General features: G+C 48.9%; 1 protein-coding gene across 1 annotated transcript in view; it reads left to right on the plus strand.

Moving 5' to 3' along the window:
- The first annotated feature begins 1,342 nt into the window (after positions 1–1,342).
- LOC132575922 (perilipin-3-like) overlaps positions 1,343–13,552 on the plus strand; it is a 53,108-nt gene continuing 40,898 nt past the window's right edge. Inside the window, exon 1 of the mRNA XM_060244605.1 lies at positions 1,343–1,433. The gene's annotated coding sequence lies outside the window, so the exon portion shown is untranslated. The remainder of the gene's footprint in view (positions 1,434–13,552) is intronic.

Consider the following 13,552-nt stretch of genomic DNA (forward strand, 5'->3'; position numbering starts at 1 on the left):
CCTTTTCCCATATGAATGTACACATTCATTCCGCTTCATCTTTAGAGGCCCTGATTCAGGCGTCCTCACCTTCTGAGACTAGACTGGTGGCAACCCAAGAAAGGGCCTTCTCTGTTGTGGCACCAAAACTTTGGAACTCCCTCCCCATGCAGATTCATCTGTCTCCCTGTATTGGTATCTTCCACCCGCAGGTGAAGACCTTTTTATTTCATCTGACATACTCCCAATAACCATTATGGGCCATCCTCCCTGGTTAGAGGAGGAGGAGAAGAAGATGATGAAGAAGAAGATAATGATATTGGATTTATACCCTACCCTTCTCTCTGAATCAGAGTCTCAGAGTGGCTTACAATCTCCTTCACCTTCCTCTCCCACAACAGACACCCTGTTAGGTAGGTGGGGCTGAGAGAGCTGTCACAGCAGCTGCCCTTTCAAGGACAACTCCTGCAAGAGCTGTGGCTGACCCAAGGCCATTCCAGCAGGTGCAAGTGGAGGAGTGGGGAATCAAACTGGGTTCCCTCAGGTAAGAGATCACGCACTTAACTACTACACCAAACTGGCTCTCCAGAATCATGAAGTTGGAAGGGGCCTTCAGGGTCATCTAGTCCAGTCCCCTGCACAATGCAGGAAATTCACAAAATGCCTCTCCCCACACACACCCCAGTGACCCCTGTTCCATGCCCAGAAGATGGCAAAAGCAAACCAACCAACCAGGATCTCTGGCTAAACTGGCCTGGAGAAAAGTTGCTTCCTGACAGGGCCGGTTCTAGGATTTCTGGTGCCCTAGGCGAGCTGCCCACTAGGGCCCCCCCACCCAGGAATTTAAAAACAGAATTGTAGGAGAAATGAAGCAACTTGAAACTATTTACATTTTTAATTTACGGGGTTTTTAAAAAATTAAATCGTATTATTATTTTTTTAATTACGAGATTAAGCAATAAATATTGTTAGAATACTATTTGATTCTTTTAGCTGGAGATGCCAGGGACAAGACTTGTGCATGCAAGAAAGATGCTCTACCACTGAGCTATGGCTTCTATCCCATGGCTCTGTTGAAGTAGAGTAGGAAGGATGAGTGGCAGCATACAACTTCAACAGGAGCCAGTTTTTAGAAACTGTAATTGGCTCTTCTTCAGCTTTTACAGTTGGTTAATTTATCCCTGTCATGCTCCGAGGAGCACAATGCGCAGGCGCTGTCCGCTTTCATGTTTCCCGGGTCTTAACAGACCCAGGGAATTAGGCTTGCCAATCCCCAGGTCCCAGCGGAGGTTCTTCTGCTTTCCCAGGCTCCTTCCCACCCCAAGTCAGCTGGTCGACAGGGGGAAGCCCCGCCCTCAGAGGACTATGTTCCTTTGGAGGCTTCAGTCTCCAATTGAAAGGCTTCCTCTTGGGATGGTGTGTCTGTGTTACTTTGAAGAAGTTGGCAGCAACTCGTGAGTAGAGAGGCCAATCCCTCGCTTCAGAGTTGCCAGAAACGGGGTGTGGGGGGAGGTGAGGGAAACATCTGCAGAGCACTTCGTTATTCCCTATGTGGAGATCGATTCTCATAGGGTATAGGGGGGAATTGATCTGGAGGTTTCGGGGGCTCTGGGGGAGCTGTTTTTTTAGGTAGAGGCACCATATTTTCAGTATAGTATCTAGTGCCTCTCCCCAAACTGCCCCCCAGGTTTCAAAGCGATTGGACTAGGGGGGTCCAATTCTATGAGCCCCAAAAGAAGGTGCCCCTATCCTTCATTATCTCCTATGGAAGGAAGACATTTTAAAAGGTGTGCTGTCCCTTTAAATGTGATGGCCAGAACTTTCTTGGAGTTCAGTTATGCTTGTCACACCCTTGTTCCTGGCTCCGCCCCCAATGTCTCCTGGCTCCACCCCCAAAGTCCCCAGATATTTCTTGATTTGGACTTGGCAACCCTACAGGGAATGCAAAACCAACTGAGCAGCATCTGCACTCCATGGAGCCTGATTTCCATTGGGGAAGGCAGGCTCCAAGGAGCGCACATGCTAAGAATAGGGAGAAAGGGCACCTGGCAGCTCACCCTAGGCCAGGTGGCACCCTAGGCGGCTGCCTACTTGACCTACTCCCACACACCAGCCATGCTGACCTCAAATTGACAATCAGCATTTCCTTGGGCATGTAAGAAAGGCCATGTAAGAAATGGGTCTTGTATTGTTTTGTTTATGTGCATTTATTGAATTATTTGTACCTTGTGGAGTTGACCCTGATTGGGTGGAAAGGTGGCCTAAACATGCTTTAAGCAAAAATAATAATAAATGTGCAAAATCTGCCTGGATCTAAGCAGGTTTAACAAAATAAATTTTTAAAAAACCAATATGATGGCAAAACGTTTGAACGACTTCAGCGGACGAGCCCGATTTTTGATAGACTACAAAGCCAGACATGAACAAGGTAGGTCAGGGGAGAATCCAGGGATATGGCAGGACTTAGGAAGCAAGACATGCCTCTAGCAAAGGCCATTTTCAAAATCTACCTGATGTTCTTCTGAAGTGCAGCACGGAAGGTGCGATGTGCCTTACTTTCTGTGGGGAAATCCAGCCCGTCCTGTCTTTCCACTTGTGTGAAAATCAACTCCAGGTAGGTGCATACAAATTGCTTCATCAGAAAGCCCTTCATTACTATGCATTGTCAAAACAGAGAGAAATCAAGAGCTCTGTTGGGAAATGGAGTTGTCTCCCTCGGAGGCGCAGAAAGAGATTACCAGGATCTGCACGGCCTAATGGAAAAAGTTTCCTCAAAGTCCGGCACTGCTGTGGCCCTGTTTATGAGGAACGAGAGCATCACTGTGTCAACTTCTCCCTTAATGAAGTGAAATATAATGGGCGTTCTCATGTGAAACATAAAACACTTTTCTGGCAGTTATCTTTATTCAATTTTGGCTATGGTCTGCCGGCCGTTCAGAAACACAGTAAAACAGATGAAGACAGATTAAAACATGAACATAAAATTAACTATCTACATAAAAGCACTCTGTACATCACTCGTCCTAATAAATCTAACAGTGAAAAGGCTAGAATCTGAATCCAGTGGTTATCTATTTTAATCAGGTGGGCCCTTAGGGTTGCCAGGTCCAATTCAAGAAATATTTGGGGACTTTGGGGGGGGTGGAGCCAGGATGCATTGGGGTGGAGCCAGGAGCAAGGTTGTGACAAGCATAATTGAACTCCAAAGGGAGTTCTGGCCATGACATTTAAAAGGACCGCACACCTTTTAAATGCCTTCCCTCCATTGGAAATAATGAAGGGTAGGGGCACCTTCTTTTGGGGCTCATAGAATTGGACCCCCTTTGAAATGTGGAGGGTGTTTTGAGGAGAGGTACCAGAGGCTATGCTGAAAATTTGGTGCCTCTACCTCAAAAAACAGCCCCCCCCCCCGAGCCCCAGTGGATCAATTCTCCGTTATACCCTATGGGAATCAGTCTCCAAATGCCCAGCAGACATTTCCCTCTCCCTGCTTTCTAGGGTTGCCAAATCCTCTTCATCCCCTGGTGGGGGACATTTACGTGTGCATTTAAAACTCTATCTATCTATCTATCTATCTATCTATCTATCTATCTATCTATCTATCTATCTATCTATCTATCTATCTATCTATCTATCTATCTATCTATCTATCTATCTATCTATCTATCCATCCATCCATCCATCCATCCATCCATCCATCCATCCATCCATCCATCCATCCATCCATCCATCCATCCATCCATCCATCCATCCATCCATCTATCTATCTATCTATCTATCTATCTATCTATCTATCTATCTATCTATCTATCTATCTATCTATCATCATCATCATCATCATCATCATCATCATCATCATCATCCATCCATCCATCCATCCATCCATCCATCCATCCATCCATCCATCCATCCATCCATCCATCCATCCATCTATCTATCTATCTATCTATCTATCTATCTATCTATCTATCTATCTATCTATCTATCAGATTTATATCCCGCCCTCCCCTGACATGCTCAGGGCGGCTAACAACAATTTAAAAAAACATTAGCAAACATATTAAAATTAGATCTATAAAAACATTAAAAATCCGAGATGGCAAGCTTCTGTTTTCCATTATATTCATTCAGTGAGATTGTCGATGCTGAAGGTAATAGCTACCTCCCCCTGACCATTAAAGGCGAGTTTGAAAAGTTCGGTCTAACAGGCCCTGCGGAACTGTGGCAAGTCCTGCAGGGCCCTGATGTTTTCAGGGTGGGCATTCCACAAAGTGGGGGCTGTTACCGATAACGCTTTGGCTCTAGTACTGGTCAATCAAGCTTCTTTCGGTCCAGGGATCTTAAGGAGATTTTGAGACCCTGAAAGTAGTGCTCTCTGGGTACGTATGGGGAAAGGCGGTCCCGAAGGTAGACAGGTGCCAGGCCATATAGGGCTTTAAAGGTTATAACCAGCACCCTGAAGCGAATCCGGAACGCCACAGGCAACCAATGTAGCGCTTTCAGTGCAGGTTGAACGTGCTCCTGTACAGGTAGCTCCATTAACAACCTGGCTGCTGTATTTTGCACCAGTTGCAGCCTCCAAAGTTGAGTCAAGGGCAGCCCCATGTAGAGGGCGTTACAGTAGTCTATTCTCAAGGTGACTGATGCATGGATCACTGTTGCCAAGTCGCCGCGCTCCAGGTATGGAACCAACTGCCTTATCCGCCTAAAATGGTAGAATGCGGATTTGGCAGTGGGTGCTACCTGGGCCTCCATTGTCAGCGAAGGCTCCAGGAGCACTCTCAAGCTTTTGACCTTCGATGCCAGCGCTTCCATAGAGCAGGGGTACTCCTGGTTGTACCATAGAGCAGGGGTGGCCAACGGTAGCTCTCCAGATGTTTTTTGCCTACAACTCCCATCAGCCCCAGCCAGCATGGCCAATGGCTGGGGCTGATGGAAGTTGAGGCAAAAAACATCTGGAGAGCTACCGTTAGCCACACCTGCCATAGAGTTTTCCTGGAAACACCTAGAGCGGCCACGCACGGGTGCTGCCATTTTGATGACATCACTTCCGGTTGACGTCATCATGCTAGCGATGCCCCAATGTGGGCCAGCAGGTTGAGAACCTCCTGGGTGGGAGATTCCCTGCCCAGACCAGGGGTTTTGCTGCCCTACTGCTTTCTGACGACCCTGAAGTGAGCAGTGGGCCTCTAAGCCAGGGGATCCCCTGCCTCCACCTGGGGATTGGCAACCCTATGGGGCCTGGAGATCGCCTGCTTCTCAACTGATCTCCAGCTGGCTGAGATCAGCTACCCTGGAGAAAATGGCTGCTTCGAAAGGTGGCCTTGTACCCTGCTGAGGCCCCACCCCTCCCCAAACCCTGCCCTCTCCTGCATACACCCCCAGAGTCTTGAGGTATTTTCCAACACAGACCTCACAACCGGAGCCATTTAGCCCTTTTTGAGCCTGCGGCCACCTTCAAAATTCCAACACCTGTTGTGGGCACAGCCAGAAGATGGCTGACATAATAAGAACAAAATCACACCGTTTTGGATTCTAGGGAGTGAAACTGAAACGGAATGAAATGTTTGAACTGTATGAATCTATATAAAAAGTTTTAATTATTTTATTGTGATTCTGTTGTTAACACTATGTTGTTTTTAACTGTTGTTAGCCACCCTGAGCCTGTCAGGGGAGGGCGGGATACAAATATAATAAAATAAATAAAATAAAATGGCTGCTGCAGGAGGCACAGACAGACACAAAATGGCTGCTACAGGTTACCTTTGGACATGCAGTAAAGATCCTGGATGCTCCCTCAACAAATGTTTTAAAAATCTGCCAAGCCAATCAAATCACCAATGGCCAATCAGAAGCCTTGTTGGACAGTTTCTAAAAACACTTGGTGGGTGCCAGGGAAGACACCCATGGGCACCATGTTGGGAAACCCTCCTCTAACTGGGGCTGATGCAGAAAAGAAAGCAGAAGAGAGGCATTGTAATGCAAATGAGCATGCGGGACATGATCGGTTTAATAGCCTCATTTTTCCGCAGCAACAAGGGTTGCCAGCCTCCAGGTGGTGGCTGGATATCTCCTACTATTACAAGTGATCTCCAGGTACCTGAGATCAGTTCACCTGGAGAACACCTGGAGAACACGGCTGCTTTAGAAGGCAGAAGATAAACTCTATGGCACCGAAGTCCCTGCCCTCCCAAAAGTCCAGGCATGTCCCAACCCAGGACTCGCCTCCTCAGAACGCTGACATTTTAGTAATTTTCTGAAAATTGCAATCCATTCAGTGAGCCAGGATTAGCTAGTTTGGTAAAGTGGTTAAGCGCATAGACTCTAATATAATATAATCCAGGAGATTCTAATCCAATCTGGGAGGCTCTCTCTAATCTGAGAGAACTGAGTTTGATTCCCCACTTCTCCACATGCAGCTGCTGATGTGACTTCGGGTCAGCCGCAGTTCTCTCAGAGCTGTTCCTCTCAAGAGCAAGGGTGGGAGATAAATCCAGTCTCCTCTGAGTGAAGGGTGGGAGATAAATCCAATCTCCTCCTCCACCACCACCACCTCTTCTTCTTCTTCTTCTTCTTCTTCTTCTTCTTCTTCTTCTTCTTCTTCTTCTTCTTCTTCTTCTTCTTCTTCTTCTTCTTCTTCTTCTTCTTCTTCTTCTTCTTCTTCTTCTTCTTCTTCTTCTTCTTCTTCTTCTTCTTCCCATCCCTGTTAAGTGTACGTATAATGGCAAACCCCCATTCACAGCAACATAATATGTGTGGGATGCTTCTAACCCTCATTGTTGTCTAGTGTTGCGATGCCCATTTTTATCTGTATGTCCCTGCAATGGTCTGTTTGAAGGCCCACATAGAAAGGCAAAAACATTCTAGCCTTGGGCTGTTTTTGTAACAAATTGGCTGTCAGGGGTTCAGTGGCACCGTGTGAGTATATAAATCCCTGGATAAATAAATCCTCCCAACTGTTAACAAAATAATATCACTAAAAATGGATAACCAAAAGCCGAAGAGAGAATAGATGGATGGGGACAATTTCAACTCCCCCCCGCACATACACACACTCAAATTACGCTACCATAATCCTGAAGATAAACGGAATTGTACTCGTTTGTTTAGAAGAATTGCTTGCAATTGAAAGCTACTCTGCAGCAAACAATTACATCAATGTTACGAGTGAAAAGGAGAAAATATTTTGCACTTGGCATCTGCAATCATATCTGATTGCCTTGATTATTTTTGCAACCCCCAAGAGAACCAGATTCTCGCACTTCCATCTTGAAGCCTGCTGGAAGGTTATTTCCTTCCTTTCTTTTTGTCTTCTGCCTTGGAAATTTAAGTGGATGACTCACAGACCACCATGTGGGCTGCAGAATGAACTGCAAAGTGCAAGAAATGCTGATAAATGGTGGCAGCTTGGACACCCCTTGATCATTTTCAGAGCTAAAGAACATTATGGGCTTGTTGTGGGGGGGACTGACGTTATTTGGGGAGTGTTAAGTATGTGAGCTCAAGAGAAGACTTTGGATGTTCCTGCCTGGCTCATTGGAGCCATACGGGCTGAGCTTGGGGACTTGGGAACAATGGGCTGAAGGATCCAACAGACACCCTGTGAGGTGGGTAGGGCTGAGAGATCTCTCCCAGAAGCTGCCCTTTCAAGGACAACCTCTGCCAGAGCTATGGCTAACCATGATCATTCCAGCAGTGGGGAGCTGCTGCAAGTGGAGGAGTGGGGAATCAAACCTGGTTCTCCCAGATAAGAGTCCATGCTGGAGGTGGCCAAACTTGCTTAACATAAGAGCCACATATAATAAACATCAGACATTTGAGAGCCTCAAGACATGAACATCAAATGTTTCAGAGCTGCAAGATAGGAAGGAAGGAAGGAAGGAAGGAAGGAAGGAAGGAAGGAAGGAAGGAAGGAAGGAAGGAAGGAAGGAAGGAAGGAAGGAAGGAAGGAAGGAAGGAAGGAAGGAAGGAAGGAAAATAGATGGCGGGGGAGGGATGGAGAGATGGAAAGTAAGCAACTTTAACTGTAAATGCAGTCTTCAAGCTGCTGGCTGACTTGGCTTGGAGAAGTGATATAAAGAGAGAAATGTGGTAGGATCTTCGAGAGCCACACAATATGTGTAAAAGAGCCCTACCCCTAGGCTTCCTCTCCTCCGAGTAAAGCAGGAAGCCTTCAGCTTAAGCCGCTTCAGTGGCTGATTAAACCCTGTGGGGGCCCCTAGGCATTGGAAATCTCAGGGCTCCCTTGCAAATTATCCCAGAGTCTGAGCACTCGCCCCCCCCCCCCCACAGCCCCTGCTGCAGCCTGCAGGCACCTTCTCAAAAGACCCTTTGACAAAGCTGCAGGGGAGAGGCAGAGAGAGGCAAACTTGGCGACATACCAGCCGCAGCCGCACCAGGCAAATCGGGCAAATAGCTGCTCAGTTGCTGGCTGCATGTGCAGGCTGGGAGGGCTGCAAGCAGGAGGAAAAGCCAGCTCGGAATCTCTAAAGATATCGGGGCCCATAGGCCAGTGTCTCCCTGGACTAATTCAATCAATCAATCTCTCTCGGCTTGGCTTCGCGAACGAAGATTTAAGAAGGGTGCAATAGTCCACGTCTGCTGCAGGTTCGCTGGTGGCTGACAAGACATGCCTTGTCTGTGAGGAGCACTTGGCCGTCTGCACTACGCAAGGGACTCTGAGTCTGATATGATGGACCATATACTGCCTTCAGGGCTTCGTAGAACCCTCTTAAATCACCAGTGTCTGCACACAGCTGGGTTCTCTCAGCAAGCTTGGTCCACCACTCGTTCTGAATGTCTCGAAGCTTGCACTGGAGGTTGCTACATACAGCACGAAAGGTTGCTTTTTTCCCAGGACAGGAGGGCTGAGCAAGATGTGCTTGGTAGGCAGATCTCTTTTTCGCCAGTAAATCTTGGATCTTTTGATTGTTCTCATCAAACCAGTCCTTGTTCTTCCTTGTGGGGAACCCGAGGACTTCTTCAGAGATCTGCAGGACGGTAGTTTTTAGGTGTTCCCAGAGTGCTTCTGGAGAAGGGTCTGTGGGGCAACTGGGGTCCTCAATTCTTGACTGGAGTTTTGCCTGGAAGGCAGCTTTAACTTTGGCTGACTGGAGACTGCCAACCTGAAACTTCCTCCAAGGGATACCTCCTCTCTTGGGTGTGGGTTTAAAGTGAAGACGGAGATTGCAGCGTACAAGACGATGATCCGTATGACATTCTGCACTGGGCATTACTCGGGTGTGTAAGACATCTCGAAGGTCTCTCTGGAGCACCAGAATGTAGTCGATAAGGTGCCAGTGCTTGGACCGTGGGTGCATCCAGGTTGTCTTCAGACTGTTCTTCTGCTGGAAGATAGTGTTGGTGATGGTGAGCTGGTGCTCCATGCAGAATTCTAGCAGGAGGCGCCCGTTGTCATTGCAGTTGCCAGTGCCGTGTTTGCCAAGTACTCCTTTCCAGGCTTCCGAATCTTTACCTACTCTGGCATTGAAGTCGCCAAGGATGATCACCTTGTCCTCTGTAGGGGTCTTCCGTACGAGGTTGTGTAGATCAGCATAGAACTTGTTCTTTTCTGCAGGATCTGCTTGAAGGGTTGGGGCATACACACTGAAGAGTGTTGCATGCTGCTTGTTTTGAAGTGGGAGGCGCATGGACATGATGCGATCTGAGTGACCTGTTGGCAGGTTTTTGAGTTTGGAGGCAATGGAGTTCCTGACCATGAAGCCAACGCCAGAAAGGCAGCTCTCAGCCTTTGACTTACCTGACCAGTAGAGGGTATAGCCAGCACCGTGTTCTTGAAGACTACCTTCCTCAGGGAAACAGGACCTCACTGAGAGCTGCTATGTTGATATTCAACCTGAGAAGTTCGTGGGCAACTAGAGCAGAGCGTCGTTCAGGGCGACCACTGTCTACTGTGTCAAGCATGGTTCTGATGTTCCAACACGCAAGCTTTAGTCTTTGCACACTTTGTGAGGCAGGTGCATGCCTTTTCTTTGTTGTTATTTTTTGACCGCAAGTAAGGATGCCCGTTGACCGCGGCTAGCCAACTGGGGTGGAGGAGACGAGCTTTGTTTAGGCCACCTTTTCTAGGCCCCTCTCCGTGTGGAGCAAGCAGTGCTGTCCCTAGATAAGGCTGCTTGGTCGTTCAGGGTGCTGCCGAAAAATGCTTTCGTCTCCGGGTTAGCATCAGGCGACCAATACCCTGAACCGCCTACATGCAGGATCGGGACTGCGGCTTCCAGTGGCACCTTCCACCTGCCGTTTCGCCCCTCGCCCATCGCTGCAGGACTTGATGCGTTGTGGGTTGTGTATGTGGATATGCCCTTCAGGTCTGCGCAGAGGAATTTTTTTAGGTGAAGCCCAGTGTGCGCGGTACTGGCTCCACCCTTTCACCTGGGGGTCATCTGCCATGGCCCAGTAAGCCGGGACGCCGGCAGCGAGTCCTCCAGGTGGTAGGTGTTACATTAACGAGCTCTATCTGCCCGGGTTTGATGTTAGAGTTTTCCTTCTCTTAGGCTGGCAAGGTTGGTGGGCCCAGCCTGCCCTTCCGGTTATACCGCCAGACAATTCGGTCGCACCATGACGTAGCAAACTCTGTGAAAAAAGGGGGGGACCAGCGAGAAGGTGTTGCTACGGATGCAGTAATGCAGGAGAGGCCATTGCAGTGACCATCTGCCAGGCATAGCCAGACAGTGACCACGCGGCATTCACTACACCGGGAGAGGAGAGGCTATGTATTGCGCATACACTTTCCCTGGGGGGGTAGGATACCCAGAGGGAGCCCACCCCCCACCTCCCCATCAATCAATCAATCACACCTTTATTGGCATAACCAAAAGAGATATACAGAGACTAGGCTTCCCAACCCTCCCGCCCTGGTGGGGGACCCCAGGATTTCCACCCTCTTCCCCCGCTCCCCCAAAAAACGGAAGTGGTGGGGGAGGGGGTGGAAACGGCGCCAGGGAGCATGGCCAGCCGCCGCATCCCGGAGGCGGCGAGGCTGCCGCGCCGCTGCTGCCCCCTCCCCTCCCACCGCAGCTGCTCCTCTGAGATGAGCCCAGGCTGAGCCCATCTCAGAGGAGCAGCCAAGAGGCGACAGCAGCGCAGGGGAGGGCGAGCCAGGCCAGGAGCATGGCGAGCCGCGAATCCGGGCCCTTCTAGGCTCGCCACGCCCCCGGCCCGCCTCCACCCCCCCCTCCACTTCCACCCCAGAGGCGGAGCGGGCGGGCCGCAACGGCGCGGTGGCCTCTTCTCTGCTCGCCGTGGCTGGTCCTCCGAGATGGGCTCAGGCTGAGCCCATCTCGTTGGAGCAGCCACGGTGAGCAGAGAAGAGGCGTCAGCTGCGCAGCGGCGTCGCACGCTCTGAGACGGGGCGACTCGCCGTTTCCCCCCCTCCCCCCTAGCTCCACCCCAGTGTCTCCTGGCTCCACCCCCAAAGTCTCCTGGCTCCACCCCCAAAGTCCCCAGATATTTTGGGGGTTGGACTTGGGAACCCTAACAGAGACTTGTCAGCCAAACAATAATCAAATGTGTCGGTTCAAAGCAGCATAAAAGGCTAAAATAAGATTAAGAATCACAATAAAACCTGCTTAGAATAATTTTGGACTAATTGTTAACCCAGCCCTGAGTTGCTTTGTGGTTATATTGAGGCATGCCCAAGTTCAAACAGGAAATGGCTGGTCAAGCAAAGCTAGTGACGGGACACCGTGCATACCCCTCCCAAACACACATACTGTCACACTCTCTGCTGCCCAGTGTAGACATAGTTAAGGCAGCTACAGTGGCCAGCCTGTCTTGCACCTGGAAGGAGGGGCACACAGACAGGGCTCTTGGGTCAGCAAAATCCCCTTGAACCACCCCTGAACTTCAAAGTTCAGATTCCTTCAGACAGATAGCACATTTCACCCCGAATTCATGTTTTAATACCAAGGCTCTTCTGTAATAAAACCTATTCATGTAACTGAACTCCATCCTGTGGCTGAAAGGAGATATAGCGCTTTGGAAACAGAAAAGTGATTTAAAAAACAAACAAACATGGTATATTTCCAGCATGTCATTTCCATATATTGACTGGGGCAGTCTGGCTTGTTTCCTTTGTGGGGGGGAGGTCAATTCCTGGAGCACAATACCAGCTATGGAGGGGATTTTTCTTATAAAGCATAGAACTGTTTTAAGTGTTATCCTGTGAAGAAGAAGAAGAAGAAGAAGAAGAAGAAGAAGAAGAAGAAGAAGAAGAAGAAGAAGAAGAAGAAGAAGAAGAAGAAGAAGAAGAAGAAGAAGAAGAAGAAGAAGAAGAAGAAGAAGATGATGATGATGATGATGATGATGATGATGATGATGATGATGATGATGATGATGATGATGATGATGGATTTATATCCCGCCCTCCACTCCGAAGAGTCTCAGAGGGGCTCACAATCTCCTTTATCTTCCTCCCCCACAACAGACACCCTGTGAGGTAGCTGAAGATATTGGATTTATATCCCGCCCTCCACTCCGAAGAGTCTCAGAGGGGCTCACAATCTCCTTTATCTTCCTCCCCCACAACAGACACCCTGTGAGGTAGCTGAAGATATTGGATTTATATCCCACCCTCCACTCCGAAGAGTCTCAGAGGGGCTCACAATCTCCTTTATCTTCCTCCCCCACAACAGACACCCTGTGAGGTGGGTGGGGCTGAGAGGGCTCTCACAGCAGCTGCCCCTTCAAGAACAACTTCTGCCAGAGCTATGGCAGACTCAAGGCCATTCCAGCAGGTGCAAGTGGAGGAGTGGGGAATCAAACCCGGTTCTCCCAGATAAGAGTGGAATTACTCTAGAGGTCAATGATCCATTGTTCTTGCTGTGTATTGAGTAGTCCAGACTAGCCAGCTCTTGTCTGATCTTGAAAGCTAAGCCTGGTCAGCTCTGGTCAGTATTTGGATGGGAAACCACGAGGGCTTTTTTGAGCAGGATTGCACAGGAATGCAGTTCTGGCTGGCTTGGCATCAGGGGGTGTGGCCTAATATGCAAAGGAGTTTCTGCTGGGCTTTTTCTACAAAAAAGACCTGTGTGAAATAATAGTGGTGTCAGGGGGTGTGGCCTACAATGCAAATGAGTCCCTACTGGGATTTTTCAACGAAAAAAGCGCTGGAGACCACCAAGGGTCATGATGCAGAGGCAGGCAAGGGCAAACCACGTCTGAATGTCCTTTGACTTGAAAAACTCACGGGGTTCCCAGAAGTCAGCTGCGACTTGATGGCAATAAACAAACAAACAAACAAACAAATGTGACCCTGACAGGGTTGCCAACCTCCAGGCAATGGCTGGAGATTTACAGGAATCACGTCTATCTTCAGGCTAGAGAGAACAGCTTCCCTGGAGCAAATGGCAGCTTTTGAGGGGTGGGTTGTAGGGCATTATACCCCACTGAAATCCTTCCCCTCCCCAAATCCCACCCTCCTCAGACTTCACCCCCCAAATCTCCACATATTTCCCGATCCAGAGCTGGCACCTCTGCATAAAAAGGCCTTGTGGGAGTGAGCACAGACCTGAATAGCAAAAATGCTAAGACCATGGGGTGGGAAGAAGAAGGG

Source organism: Heteronotia binoei, chromosome 8 (genome assembly GCF_032191835.1).
Source record: "Heteronotia binoei isolate CCM8104 ecotype False Entrance Well chromosome 8, APGP_CSIRO_Hbin_v1, whole genome shotgun sequence".
Taxonomy (NCBI): Eukaryota; Metazoa; Chordata; class Lepidosauria; order Squamata; family Gekkonidae; genus Heteronotia; species Heteronotia binoei.